The sequence below is a fragment of the Octopus bimaculoides genome, chromosome 9 (assembly GCF_046866305.1).
Source record: "Octopus bimaculoides isolate indiv1 chromosome 9, ASM4686630v1, whole genome shotgun sequence".
Taxonomy (NCBI): Eukaryota; Metazoa; Mollusca; class Cephalopoda; order Octopoda; family Octopodidae; genus Octopus; species Octopus bimaculoides.
The window spans coordinates 86,692,348-86,708,753 of record NC_142936.1 but is presented as its reverse complement, the minus strand read 5'-3'; the positions used below and the strand labels follow the sequence as shown (position 1 = coordinate 86,708,753).

At 36.4% G+C, this 16,406-nt stretch overlaps 1 long non-coding RNA gene across 1 annotated transcript in view; it reads right to left on the bottom strand.

Annotated features, from left to right (window-relative positions):
- Nucleotides 1-356: 356 nt before the first annotated feature.
- Nucleotides 357-16,406, bottom strand: part of LOC149134238 (uncharacterized) — a 50,411-nt gene continuing 34,361 nt past the window's right edge. Inside the window, exon 2 of the long non-coding RNA XR_016243239.1 lies at nt 357-1,940. This is a non-coding gene — a long non-coding RNA (uncharacterized LOC149134238). The remainder of the gene's footprint in view (nt 1,941-16,406) is intronic.

The following is a 16,406-nucleotide window of genomic DNA, read 5'->3' as shown; positions in this document are numbered from 1 at the left end:
ATATATATATCCATATATATATCCACACACACACACACACACACACACACACACACACACACACACACACACACACACACACAGATATATATATAATGTATTGATCCGTGTATGCATGTATATATATAATTCCTTCTTTTTCATTCGGTCAAATTCTACCTCCATTTTTTTCTCTTCCTTCCTAATTATCTCCCTTCTCCACATCTTCATCATGCACAAACTTCTCTCATTCACCCATTACCATCTCTAGTCATTCTATCACTCTCTCCCTCTCTTTATTTCATTAAATAAAGTTCTGATTTACTCGTCCTCGTCCCTGTGTTGCATAGCTCCGTCTTTCTTCTTTCCACCTTCCCTTTTCTACTTTATTACACTCATTCTTTCTTCCTCTCTTTATCTTTATTCCGCCCTTCATTGGTGCTTCAGCGTTTCTTCTCCTGAATGCTGGACGATTGCTGCCTATCTCGTGCTTTCTCTCCTCCCCCTCCTCCCCTCGTCGTCGTCGTCGTCGTCGTCGTCGTCGTCATCATCATCATCATCAACAACAACAGCAGCATCATCCTCATCACCCCCGCCATCACCTCGCCGCCGCCGCCACCACCATCACCATAACCTTCCATTCTTCTATCATTCTTTCACTCTCCCACCTGTTTACTCATCTAGTTAATCCACCATTCATTACAAAACTTCATTTCTCTATCTCTCTCTCTCTCTCTCTCTCTCTCTCTCTCTCTCTCTCTCTCTCTCTCTCTCTCTCACATCTTTCATCACAGTCACTACTTTCTCTTTCCAAATTCCTATAGTATGATTAGGAATTATTTGAAACCAGCACACCAAAGAAGATGACACATGATTTGATCTAACACTAGACTTCCATTTATTCCGTACTCAAATAACTGGAACCCTCAAGCAAATGGGACCTAGAAAAAATAAAATAAAATAAATGTGTTGTTAATTAGATTTAAAAGAATTTGTGCTAATTTGAGTTAATTAATTGATTGTCATGAAAGCAAGTTTCAACAGTATTTAAAATGGATCGTTGCTTCTCAAAGTACGAGGGGTGTCTGAAAAGTTTCGAGCCTTCAAGGCTTTTGAGACTTGAAGTCTTGTACCTTCACCAGAAGTCTTGTACCATGTTTTTTTTTTCAGGCTCAAGACTTTTCGTACACCTCTGTACAGTACAGTATATTGTTTTATAGCATTTACAGTACCTGCATTTTATTAGGCTGATAAAACTTGTACTTCACTATAAATATTTATTTCTTCCTAATTCTCTTATTTCTTCTGTTTTCAGAATGTTAAAGATTATACTGCTGTTTACATAAGAGTTTTAATGAGTTTTGTACGATGCTATGGTAATTTAAAAAGTAACGTTCTGATAACATCAAAGATAACATCAAAGAAACAAGGCATAAAACCTCAGACCTAATGATGTAGCCATGGTGAGCGACTACATGCCAGTGTCAGGTGACATCTGTTCGTACCGTCTAAAACATCCCAAAGGTTTAGTGAGTCCTTGAAACTGTAGGGGCCACCGGTGGCTGAGTCGTCTTACTGACGACTTCCTAGACACAACATTTTATAGGTTTTGTATCAATTCGCCTTAATCTTGCCCATCATAAACTGCCTTCTCCTCATTACGTAGGATAGTATCATCGTGCACCACACATCTTAAGCTGCTTGGTGATAGCCGACATCAACTCGCTGGGGTTGTCGTTGGAAGAACCCCGCCCGTCCTTACGACGTGTAATCGCTGAGAATCTCTTTGACCAAGGATAATACATCCCCATTGAGAGGACTCGCGTCTTTCTTGACTCCTACTACAAAGAACCTAACCACACTTCAGAGCCGGCGATCTCCAAGTCACTGTTGTTGACACAGCTACAGTCACAAGCTCAGCGTCAAAGTGGAATTTACCGTGATGATGGTTGTTGATATATCTGAAAGAGAAATGAGAAAGTTTAAATTTAGCAAATGTCATGTAACATTACGTTAGGTTGTCTTTGTTTATAAATAACATATGTAACCTCTCTGTATGTATGTGTGTGTATGCGTGTGTGTGTGTGTGTCTGTACCTATGTATGTGTATGTTATCTGCATATGCATGTATATATGCATGTATTTGTGTGTTTGTGTGTATATGCATGTAAATGTACATGTGTGTGTGTATGTATGTATGAATTAGTAAAATATAATCAAAAGCGTTATCAATGTATGTGGCTACTCGACATGTTAAAAGCAGCAGCGAAATCATACCCTAGGGGTCGCAAAAAGAATTTTAAAAAATATAATAATAAATAAAAAGAGAAAAAGCAACTTTATATATGAAGTAGAAAGTAGATGATGAGATAACCACCATCACCGCCATCAACAATCACATCACCACCACCACCACCACCACCACCACCACCTAAATACTACAACCACCATCATGAAACTACCACCCTTGACACACTACCACCTAAACACTACAACCACCATCACCACCACCACCACCACCACTACCATCACCACCACCACCACCATCACCACTAGCACTGTGACACTACCACAATAACCACCACCATCAGCACACTACCACTGCAACCCTGTAACCACCGCTGCCGTCGCCGCTATCACCACCACCATCACCACTACCACCACCACCACCACCACCACCATCACCACCACACTACAATGATCACCATCATTGCTACAACACCAACACCAACTACCACAGCCAACACAATCACTAACCCCCATCACCATCCCACCACCACTATTACCACCACTACTCCCCCCCCCACCACAAACCACCAAAACTTTCACTACAATCACTGCCACCAGCCACGCCAGCGCCGCCACATAAAGACGATGTCCCTGGTAGTAAAATGCTTGGGACGGTGAAATGTGGAACCGCTGACAAGTGTGAGGCTTCGGCTTGCTATGGATGTATAGAAGTGAAACCTTTCATATGGCGTATATAAGGAGGAGCGGAAGGAAAGTGTGTGTGTGAAAGTGTGTGTGTGTGTGTGGGGGGGTGATGTGGTGGAAGTTGGGGTTCGGTGGGAGAAAGGTGACCACAGGAGGAGGAGGAGGAGGAGAAGAAGAAGAAGAAGAAGAAGAAGAGGTACTGCAGAGTAAAACAATGATAGTGGCGGTGGTGGAGGTGAGTGGAGAGTGAGAGAGTGAGTGAGAGAAAGAGAGAGAGAGAGAGAGAGAGAGAGAGAGAGAGAGAGAGAGGAGAGAGAAAAGTGAATGAGGTTTGGAAGTGATGCAGGTTGATAGTAATAGTAGTAGTGGTGGTAGTAGTTGTGGTGGTAGTAGCGGTGGTGGGGGTAATAGAGGTAATGATGATGCTGGCTGTTGTATAAGTGGTTACGGTAATTATGATGGTGGCGGCGGTAGTAGTAGTAGTAGTAGTGGTGGTGGTGGTGGTGGTGGTGATGGTAGTGGTTGTGATAGTGGTAGTAATGGTAGTGTTTATAATGGTGGTAGTGGTAAGTGGTAAGAGGTAGTGGTTCTGGTGTTGTGGTTGCAGTGCTAGTTGACGTGGTATTGGTAACAGTAATGATGATACTGATGATGGCAATGGTCCTTGTAGTAGTAGAGATGATGATGGGTGTGGTGGTGATAGTGGTGGTGGTGGTGGTGGTAGTGCTGTTGGTGTTATTGTTTAACTCCAGATTTTGCTGCTATTTCTAGCAGTATAAGCGACTGCATAGAGGCTCCTTCCGAAGATGAGAAAAGCAAATATGAAGATGATGTAAAGCAATTAATATATTTTAATATACCTCGGTTTCTGTCTGTCTGTTTGTCTACCTGGTTGTCCGTCTATTTCTCTCTCTCTTTTTCTTTCTCTTTCTTTCTGTCTCTCTCTGTCTCTCTCTAACTTCTCAATGTAAGTGTGCGTGTATACACGTACACACACATACATTTCCACATATACGTCTCTGTGTGTCACACACACACACATTCACACACGCACATACAAACACATACACGCACACATACACACACGCGCGCGCCTACATATATTTTTCCCAATGCATCTTTCAATATATCTTTATAAGTCACAGTGCTGACTATTCTAAAGAAGAGCTTAATGAAATCTAACCTAATACACACACACGCACGTGCACACATACACACATACACATGCGCGCGCGCACACACACACACACACACAACACACACATCTACACATACACACACATACACATGCGCACACAAACATACACAAGCAAAATATGCCATGCCATAGTGTGTACGAATATTAATATTAAAACGATATCAATTTACTCTAGACTTGGTGTTTTGTTTCGATTGCTAATTCAATCTCATCAGTGAACAAAGAAGCTGTCTATGTAGCAGTCTTATAAATACAACTTTGGGCTATTCCATGTTATTATTGGTGAAGTAGTAATGCTCTTAATATATCAACCAGAGCTGCTGACTGGCACATTTTCACAAAATATACAAAATTTACCGTACGGACACAAATTTATGCACAGAAAGTACTAAAATGGTTCGAAATATTAAGAGCAACAGCTGTTTTCCAACGAATTTGTAAATATAGGCACAGACATGGCTGTGTGGTAAGATGCTTGCTGCTCAGCCACATGGTTCCGGGTTCAGTTCCACTGCGTGGCACCTTGGGCAAGTGTCTTTTACTATAGTCTCGGGCCGATCAAAGCTTTGTGAGTGGATTTGATAGATAGAAAGTGAAAGAACCTCTTGTTATATATATATATATATATATATATATATATATATATATATATACACACACACACACACATACATACATACATACATACATACACACATACATGCATACATACATACATACATACATACATACATACATTCATATATATATATATATATATATATATATATATATATATATATATATATATATATATATATATATATATATATATAAAATTAGTGCACATTTAAATACAAGAGAGGCGACCCTTAACAGGCAGCCTTACATGCTAGAAGGAGCAGTCAAAACATCCAAAAACACATTTAAGAGCAATTTCGAAGGGAATGAAAAATAAAAACTTTTACCTTGTTTTTTTAGATCCATACCTAGGTCTCGAACTCTAATTAGCAAATAAAATAATTTGCTAGGCGAAGTTCTCATCAGTGGCTACGCCCAAATCATGATGCCTCCTCCCGCTCTCAAGCATTCATAATGATCTCCTTCATTTACAACCAGCCCATCCCTTGCTCCAGCCATCAGTCCATCAAGGGTAGCACAAGTTTCGTCCGTAAACAAAACTTTTGAAAAGTCGACCTTCGTGTTATCTGCCCATTTCAGACGATTTTGTATGTGTATTTTGTTTAAAGGAGGCTTTTTAACTGCTGTCACTGGTTTTTGGAAAGTCCCTGACGGTGTTAAAATGACTGCAGGTGCTTACATAGCCTTCTTGAAGGAGCACCTTGAACCTTGGTTAACAATGCAAAGAATCACTTTCAAGACAACCATAATATTTATGCAAGATAATACGCCCTCGCACTCAGCGAAGAAAACTACAGAGTCTGTGCAACAATTAAGCTTCTGTTAATCTCGGAAGATGAAGTGGTCTGCCTGTTCCCCCGACGAAAACCCAATAAAAAACTTGTGGAGTATTCTAAAGCGACGAATTTACGAAAATGGACGCCAATTTAGGAGCAAGTGTGGCAGGTAATAGTGGATGTATCTCATGGTATAACATCAGAGATCCAGAAATTGTCATGTTCAATAGACCACCACCTTTTCAACTTATTTCAAATAAACGCTCATATATACCTTACTAACCAGCTCACCTATCATGTTTGAACGCTGTTTAGGTGGCTAGCTGTGGACACAGCTAGCCACCTACACTTTTCTCTGCAGAATAGGGATAGTTTATCCTGTTCAGGCTATATTATTAGCACTATTCTGCGATTGAGAATAATAATAATAAACCCAAAATCTGACATAGAAAGGTTATATATACAACGCACAGAAGGTGGCAGGGGTCTTATACAGCTGGAAAACTATTATAAAATAACCACCAGAGGACTGCAAAAATACCTACTCCAGAAGCAAGGAAAACTAATACAAATAGCCACAAAACACGAGCAAAACAAAAAACTGTTTTCAGTATTTAAGGAAGCTGACAAATACAAACAAGAAATCAACCTACCTAACAAATACGAAGAAGAAGAAGAAGAAGAAGAAGAAGAAGAAGAAGAAGAAGAAGAAGAAGAAGAAGAAGAAGAAGAAGAAGAAGAAGAAGAAGAAGAAGAAGAAGAAGAAGAAGAAGAAGAAGAAGAAGAAGAAGAAGAAACAACAAAAGTTATAAAACAAATTAAATCCAAACTAAAACTAGAACAGCAACGGACCATGATAAAACGATGGCAAGAAAAGCCCCTACATGGTAAATACTGGGCTAAACTAAATGCAAAAGAAATAGACAGAGAAAAATCCCAGCAATGGTTGAGACGCTCAGGACTCAAAGCAGAGACTGAAGGATTTTTAATTGCTGCACAAAACCAAAGCCTCCCCACCAGAAATTACCAAAAGCATATAATGAAAAGAAACATAACAAGTAACTGTAGAATTTGTGGAGATGGACAAGAAACAATAAATCATATTATCTCTGGCTGCCCAGTCCTGGCTAAGAAGGAATATATTCACAGACACGACAGAACTGGGACCTATATACACTGGAAGCTATGCCAACACTATGGAATAACAACAGAAAAAAGATGGTATAAACACACGCCAGAAAAGGTCACAGAAAACGAGAAAGCAACCATACTCTGGGATATGCCAATACACACAGATAGAGAAATTAAGGCAAATAGACCAGATATAGTTGTCAAAGATCATGAAGAAAAAAAAATTGCTTTCTAATTGATGTATCAATACCAGCAGATGACAACGTCTCTCTAAAAGAAATGGAAAAACTTTCAAAATACAAAGACCTGGAAATAGAAGTAACTCGAATGTGGAATCTAAAAACAGAAACAATTCCTATCATAGTAGGGGGCCTTAGGTATAATAAAAAAAATATTCAGATAAATACATAACAAAAACACCAGGACTTACAAATATATATAACATACAGAAAATTGCACTACTGGGCACTGCACACATCCTACGCAAAACACTTTCAATACAGTAACCATAAGAGCACCACAGCAAACCACAACACATACCCAAGGCGCACAGAGCTGCGCTCGGTAGTGAAGTGAAAGCACGTTATAAAAATAAAACTACTGAACAATAATAATAATAATAATAATAAATTCAGGATAAAAATATAGATAAAATATATATAATGTATAAACATGTGATGTTGTTTATGATGATGATGATGATAATGATGATAATAGTTATGGTGGTGATAGTGATAGTTGTGATGGTTATTGTGGCAGTGATGTTGATGATGATGGTAGTGGTGGTTGTGGTAGTGGAGATGTTGGTGGTTGTTGTGATAGTTGTTGTGGCAGTGATGGTGATGGTGATGGTGATGATGTTTATAAAGTGAAATTGAGAAAGGGGATGAGAAGAAAGCGAAATAGACATAGTTTGTGTTTGAGTGAGGAGGGGACATTGGTTAGTTTAGGAACAACAACAACGACAACAGCAACAACAACAACAACAACAACAACAATTATCCCAACAATAACAACACAAACAACAGCCAGAGTTAAAAAAACGTAACGACTTCAAGGAGATTTACAGCAACAACAAATAACGAGGAAAATCATAACAGCGACATCTACACAAACAATCTTAAGAAAAACATGAAAGAGCAGAATCCTCACAACAACAACAACAACAATAGAGACATCAAAAGGAAGAACAACAACGACAACAAAACGCCGCCGCCACTACCACCACCACCACCACTATCACTGTTACTAACAACCACAACAGTGGCTTCAACAAGCCCGACAATAGCACAGGCAACAACAAACGCGCTTACAAGTTATATTAACAACAATAGCAACATCAGCTCTTAGAACAATTAGCAGCAACAACATCATAAACAACAGCGACAGTAATAACAATCGCAAAAAAAAACAACAACACAAAAACGATAGCAACAACAATCATAGCAAGAGCAACATCGGCACCATCGATAGCAACAATACAATCAGCGACGAGAAACAGTAGCAACGGAAACGGTAGCAACGTTAACGTAAACAATAGTAGCAAACGCAACAATAGCAACAATCGCAATAACGGCGGTACCAACGATCGCAATCGGTGTTGTAACGATAGCAACAACCACAGCTTTTGTATTGCACGCCATAACAGTCCAGCCTCTGGCTCCCAGCGCAGACGAGCTGTCTTCTGCATTTTCTACCACTACTACGGTGATGACTGTTGCTCCTTAAAGCTGGTTGGTGCCAGACCATCTTAACCAGGCACACCAACACGAACGCATCTGGTTAAGGAGCTGAGATTCAACCAAATTCTGCTAGTCAACTTCTATCTTACATAAAGTGGTCTAAATTCATTGTAATATTTCGGGAAGGTCAAAATAATAATAATAATAATAATAATAATAATAATAATGATGCTGATGATGATGATGATGATGCTGATGATGATGATGATGATGATGATGATGATGATGATGATAACAATGATGATGATGATGATAATAATAATAATAATAATAATAATAATAATAATAATAATAATAGATAGATAGATAGATAGATAGATAGATAGATAGATAGATAGATAGATGAGTTCTTAACTTTTGTATACGATTGCCAAATTCCATCACTAAGGTAAACATAGCTGACGTAATCCATCACTACGGCCAACTCAATGACAAAAAGCGCAACTCGAAAGTAATGAATTAGACTGACATTTATTTTATTTTGAACCTGTTGAAGACACACGAGATGCCGAAATATTGTTGTTCAAAGGACCAATAAATAAGTTACTTTCAAGTTGCGCTTTTTGTCATTGAGTTGGCCGTAGTGATGGATTACGTCAGCTATGTTTACCTTAGTGATGGAATTTGGCAATCGTATACAAAAGTTAAGAACTCATCTCTCTATCTATCTATCTATCTATTATTATTATTATTATTATTATTATTATTATTATTATTATTATTATTATTATTATTATTATCATCATCATCATCATCATCATCGTCGTCATCATTATCATCATCATTGTTAATCATCATAATCAATAGTTAACCAATTAACCGATGGATTTCTTGATCATTCGTTTGATGACCAATCAATCAGCTTAGCTATCAAAGACCTTCCTTTCGCATCCGTCACTCCAACAACACGCTCTTATTTTTCGAAGTCTCTTAAGTTTTTACCGTATTTATACCCTTTGGGAGTTTGTGTGAGTGTGCAAATGAGTGAATATTTGAGAGAGTGCGCGTGCATGTGCGTGTGTGCGTGATAATGGAACGTACTAGTTTGAAACTCGGTAATGTTAGAAAAATAAAAGAGAGTTTGTGACGTTTCGAGCATAGCTCTTCCTCAGAAAAAAGAAAAAAAAGAAACGGAAAAGTTCAGAGAAGGAAAAATATCGCAAACAGCACGTGTGTGGTTACATGGCTGTGGCCGTATGATAAGAAGCTTGCTTTGCAAACACATGAGTCCTAATTCGGTCCTGCTGCGTGGCACCTTGGACAAGTATCTTCTACTCTAGCCTCGGGCCGACTAAAGCCTTGTAAGTAGATTTGGTAGGCAGAAACTGAAATAAGTCCGTCGTATATATTTGTATATGTGTGTGTGTGTGAAATTTGACTGGTGACCTCGGTTGTTGTTGCTGTCGCCACCTGTGGTTCTTTCCACCTTCAGAGGCAGAGACAAATAGGGTTTGGTAAGAAACTGAAGAGAGAAAGAAACTTCCCTCGAAGGGAGAGAATCAGGGAGAATTTTATTATTTTTTTATATATACTTATTTTATTAATCGAGTAGATATAACTCATTCTCATTTTTCTGTTTGGTTGTCCTAGTAGCTGCAAGTAAATACAGATAAATTTATTTCGCTCTAAATTTAGGGCTAGTCAATATACCGCAACTTGGCATAACACTGCCCGGTCATTTAAAATATTTATAAACAATATAAACGATCAACTTCGTTTTCTTTCTTATCTTTCTTTTTAATAGTCGAGTAAAGAGGTGAGAGAGGGAGGGCATTAAAAGCCCCCGAGTCACCTACTAATGAGGTTACCATTAACATTAACATTATACAGAGTACGATCGATATTTTCTATTTTGCTTTTAACAGTTGAGGAGAGCTTGACTGATAGAGAATCTCTTACGTATTTAAGACTTCATTCTGGGAGCCTTTCTAGGGTCTTAGTTTATTTCTCTCATTTATCATTGTTTTTTTTCTCTTCCAGTATATATTCACCTTGTTTGTTAGTTCTTCATGTAGATACGATTACCGTTTTCTCTCTCTCTTTCTCTCTCTACACACACACATACGCACGCACACATACACACACACACGTATATGTATGTATGTATGTATGTATGTATGTATGTATGTATGTATATATATATATATATATATATATATATATATGTATGTATATGTGCGTGTCTTTGTGTCTGTGTTTGTCCCCTCTCTCACCTCTTGACAACCGGTGTTGGTGTGTTTATGTCCCCATAATTTAGCGGTTAGGCAAAAGAGACCGATGGAATAAATATTAGGCTTTAGAAAAATAAGCCCTAGAGTCGATTTGCTCGACTAAAAACCCTCCAAGGTGGTGCCCCAGTATGACCTCAGTCAAATAACAGAAATAAAATAAAACATAAAAAAAAAAGATACAGCAATCCCTCGACTATCGCGGGCGTTGTGTTCCAAATAGGTGAAAATCTGCGAAGTAGAAACAGTACTGTACTGTATATTTTTAAAATTTTATTTTTATAATTCGTATACATTTATTTTATTATAAATGCAAAACAACACCACGGAGGGATCGACGTAAGCTTAAATGATAAACCGCGATAGGTGAACCGCGATATGGCGAGGGATTACAGTGTATATATATATATATATATATATATATATATATATATATATATATATATATATATATATATATATATATATATATATATATGTATATATATATGTATATATATATATATGTATATATGTATGTATGTATGTATATAAATATATATATGTATATATATGAGAGAATTTACGAAAAAAAACAACAGACGAAGACAGGTGGTGTAAACAGCAAATGGATGTATTAGTTTAACGCTCGGGAATAGAGAAAGTCTTTTACGTTTCAAGCCTACGCTCTTCAACTGAAAGGAACACAGAAAGAAACAAGGAGAGAAAAAAATATAAATGTAGTGGTCAGCGACATATATATGTATATATATTAGAGTAAACATGTGAGAAGTGATTGTGATGAGCACACTGTGTGTATATGAATGTGTGTATGAGCATGTGTATGTGTGTGTGTGTGCTTCGGCCTGTACAACTATTCTTCTCAAATTATATTGACACATTTTTTTCCGATTGTTTCGTTTCATTTGTTCTTATCTGTGCTTTTAATCTCAACAAAATATGATATCTAGGCTCCGACATTGTTTCCTCATGACTTTCTACAAATGGATATTTCTTTTCAATGAAATTTTCCGCAAATATCCTTCAAATGGTGTAGATTATGACTACATCAAAATATTCTGTGAAAAATTTATTGGGAGCTGAGGAAAATAGTTCGGATAATACATACGAGTGAGTCGAATTTATTTCCTCATAACAGCCTGAAAAATGGGTATTTTTTAATGAAATATTCTGAAAATACTTTTCACCTGGTGTAGATTCGGTTTATATCGGAATTTAATGTGAAAACGAAATTGGTAGGCGCGCAAACATACATGCTGACACTCATCATATATAATTAGCTGAAAATTTCCTGTTTCATTTTGTTGATACATATATGATGTATATCAGTGTGTATGTGTGGACACATGCCAAGTTTTTTTTATTACTTATTCAACAAACATACAGGTGCATGGTTATCCGCATTAATATATACATATACATGTATTTATGGACAGACATCCATCTAGGCATGCATACAGATTTACACACACACACGCACCCAAACAAATAATAATAATAATAATAATAATAATAATAATAATAATAATAATAATAATAATAATAATGATAATAATAACAATAACAACACGAGATCAAAGCTTGCTTACCAAAAACTACCAGGCTGACGTTCTTCAAAACGGTTCTGACCCTAAATGCAGATTCTGCGATAAATTTGATAAAACAATAGACCATCTCGTATCGGGATGTCCTGTGCTGACACCAAACGAATGCAAAAATCGCCACGATAGGATAAGACAGTATTTACATTGGAAAATATGTAAACACTACAAAATCCCCAAGCTTTCAGTCATACTGTAATATCTCTCATCCTTCATTCGCCCTAGGACACTGGGTTTGTCTCGGCGAGTGATTGTAACAAACATGCAGATTAAAAGTAAATAATAATAATAATAATAATAATAATAATAATAATAATAATAATAATAATAATAATAATAACACCTACATGAACTTCTAACTTGTTGTCTCTTGAGGTCTCTGGGTGAGACTTGGATCCAACTTGTACAAATGCAAAACAAAAGTCAAACATAAAATAATAATAATAATAATAATATTGCATGTCAGTTCCTTGGCCTCAACCAGTTGAGCATATCCTTTAGTGGCTGACGATATATGCATCTCTGATCACGAGCAAAAGTAGTCGGTAAGCATCATAGCCATGATTTGAGAGGAATTCTTTGGGATTTGAATAATTCACCTCTGGAAACATGGGTGTTTTGTTCATCATCCTTACACAACCCTTATTCAGGGACCTTTTGTGCGGGATGGGCTACTCGACCGGTAGAAAATTTTAACTGGGCCTCACCTGTAAGGTTGTGCGCTGTTTGTCTTGATATGAGATCACCATGTCGCGCACATATGGTTGTGATGCATGTGCCTAGTATACCCTTATCAGACGGGTGGTCATGATGGGTATATGGGGCTTTGTATATTTGTACCCCAGTGTCACCTTGATGGCATGTGGTGCTCTGTCACTTAATAATAAAAATAATAATAATGATAATAATAATAACAATAATAATTGAAACCATTGCTCATATCACGAACAAATGCCCTAGACTTACCTTAAACCACTACGAGTTGTGGCGACACGATGAGGTAGCGAAAGTGCTACATTGGAAAGTGTGCGAAAAGTGGGGGCTAGAGAAAAGCAAGACGTGGTATGAGCACAAACCACAGAGAGTAGCGGAGTCGGAGACTAGCAAAATTCTCTGGGATGTCCTAGTCTAAACAGATCAGGTGCTAGAGCATAACAAACCGGACTTAGTGGTGGTGGACAAGATGCACCGCATATGCTGTATCTCTATATATATATATGATGCTGCATGTTCCCTTGACCCACGAATAGCCAAGAAGGAAAGCGAAAAGACAGGTAACAACAACCCTCTTAAGTACGAAATAGGCCGGCTATAGAAAATGAAGAAAGTGAAAACCGTGCCAATTATTGTTGGGTCCTTGGGGACAGTATCAGAAGGCATTAAGGGGAATATAAGGGAAATAGGAATAGAATGTCCAGTAGAACTGTTACAAACGGTTTGCATCCTTGGCACGGCCAGAACAACCCAGAAAGTATGAACTGAAAAGAACGAATAGCATGATACGGTAGGCTACAGGTAGCAAGCCCGTTACGCGTGCAAGTTGCGGTATATTGACTAGCCCCGTCGTATATATATATATATATATATATATATATATATATATATGAATGTATGTATGCATTTGTGTGTCTGTGTTTCTCTCCCCACCCTCGCTTGACAACCGATGTTGGTCTGTTTACGTCCCCGTAGCCTAGCGGTTCAGCAAAAAGAGACCGAGAGAATAAGTACTTGGCTTACAAAGAGTAAGCCCTGGGGTCGATTTGTTCAACTAAAGGCGGTGCTCCAGCATGGCCGCAGTCAAATGACTGAAACAAGTAAAAGAGTAAAAGAATATATACATATGTGTATATGTATATATGTACATATACATATACATATACATGTATACATATATGTATATACTTATATACATCTGTATATATATATATGTGTGTGTGTGTGTGTGTGTGTGTGTGTGTGTGTGTGTGTGTAAACACGCACACACACATATGTAAACTATCATGCCAGAAACTTCAGTTCGCTTTTGTTACAAAATATGGTTGCAATTGGAATTAACTAATTGTTTCCATTTCTCCTAATTGCATCTGAAAATGTATTTAAAATGGTGTGTTAATTGTGAAGGGAAATAATTTGAACAGTTTAATTAATTCTTGAACTAAATTAAAACTAACTACAATTATAAATACACTGTTCCTTTTTTCACATTCTGATTGTATTAATAAAGATAAAAATTGAGTTAATAATTTTGGCTTCAACCCACAGGTTACTCGCTTATATATATATATATATATATATATAACTGGCAATATGACCATCCCCAAGTACAACAACATATATATATAAATAAATATATATATATATATATATATATATATATATATATATATATATATATACTTATGTTTGTGTGTGTATGTTCAGTCTGTTCATTTGTTTGTGTGTACTCTAATTAACTGGAACGGGCTATTTCAGGGCTGCAAGTTATTAATCAACAATGGTTATTATATTTTTTTGATAACATAATAGGTTAGGTAAGTTGATGTGTATATATTAAAATAATTACAATAACCAATTATATGTTGTGCCTGTATAGTAATCTTTTCTTCTCTAGGAACAAGGTCCGAAAATGTTTGGGAAGGCAGCCAGTCGATTAAATCAACCACAGTACACAACTGGTACTTAATTTTTCGACTCTGAAAGGATATATATATATATATATATGTATATATATATGTATATATGTATGTATATATTTACATATATATATATATGTATATATATATGTATATATACATACATACATACATACATACATACATACATATACATACACACACACATATATATATATATATATACATATATATATACAAATATATATATTTATATATACATATGTATATATGTATATATATATATATATATATATATATATATATATATATATATATATATATATATATATATATATGTATATATATATGTATATATGTATGTATATATTTACATATATATATATATGTATATATACATACATACATACATACATACATATACATACACACACATATATACATACATATATATATATATATATATATATATATATATATATATATATATATATATATATATATATATATATATATATATATATATATATAACACAGCCTGGCTATAAGAGATGTTATCATGAACGAAAACCGCAGTAACTTGCCTATGAACGATGTATATAGATTATATATGGTAGACAGATGGATGTTTTAATTTAATTCTATTTCAATTGCGTATACAGGATATCAGATATCAGTTATATAACAGTGTTATATTGTGTTATATTACTGATGGTGACTGTACAATGTGAGCTGGACGAATTGCTATTACCTTACACAATCACTAAAATATAAAAACACAGAATCAGCGTCAGTTAAGCACATGTGTTGTGTTGTATTCTTTTGTAGTGATTCCGAAAAAATATTTGTTGTGTGAGTTATGTTATTTTATTGCATGGTATACATTGTGTATGTGAAAGTACGTGGCTTAGTGGTCAGGGTATTCGACTCACGATCGGAAAATCGTAAGTTCGATTTCCCATGTGAAATTTAACGATTTCTCTAATGAGTTGCCTTAATCGATTTTCGGCCCTTATTGGGGTCTCATCAGAGGTATTTACATCATGTAACCAATCCCAGAGAAACAAGTAGCCTTCTGTTTATATACACATTAAATCTAGCGGCCCCGAGAACTGGAGTTATTAATTTTTTATACTATATGTGTTTGACACTTTATTTGATATATTTAATATCATATACATATGTCCTTTACTGTTATTTAATTGCGTCAGTCATTTGACTGTGGCCATGCTGGAGCACCGCCTTTAGTCGAACAAATCAACCCCAGGATTTATTCTTTGTGAGCGTAGTACGCATTCTATCCGTTCATTTTTCCAAACCGCTAAGTTACGGTGACATAAACACACCAACGTCGGTCCCCAAGCGATGGTAGGAGGACAAGCACACACACACACATACACACAAATATATATATATATATATATATATATATATATATATATACGACCGGCTTCTTTTAGTTTCCGTCGGCCAAATCCACTCACAAGGCTTTGATCGGCCCGAGGCTATAGTAGAAGACACTTGCCGAAAGTGCCATGCAGTGGAACTGAACCTGGAACCATG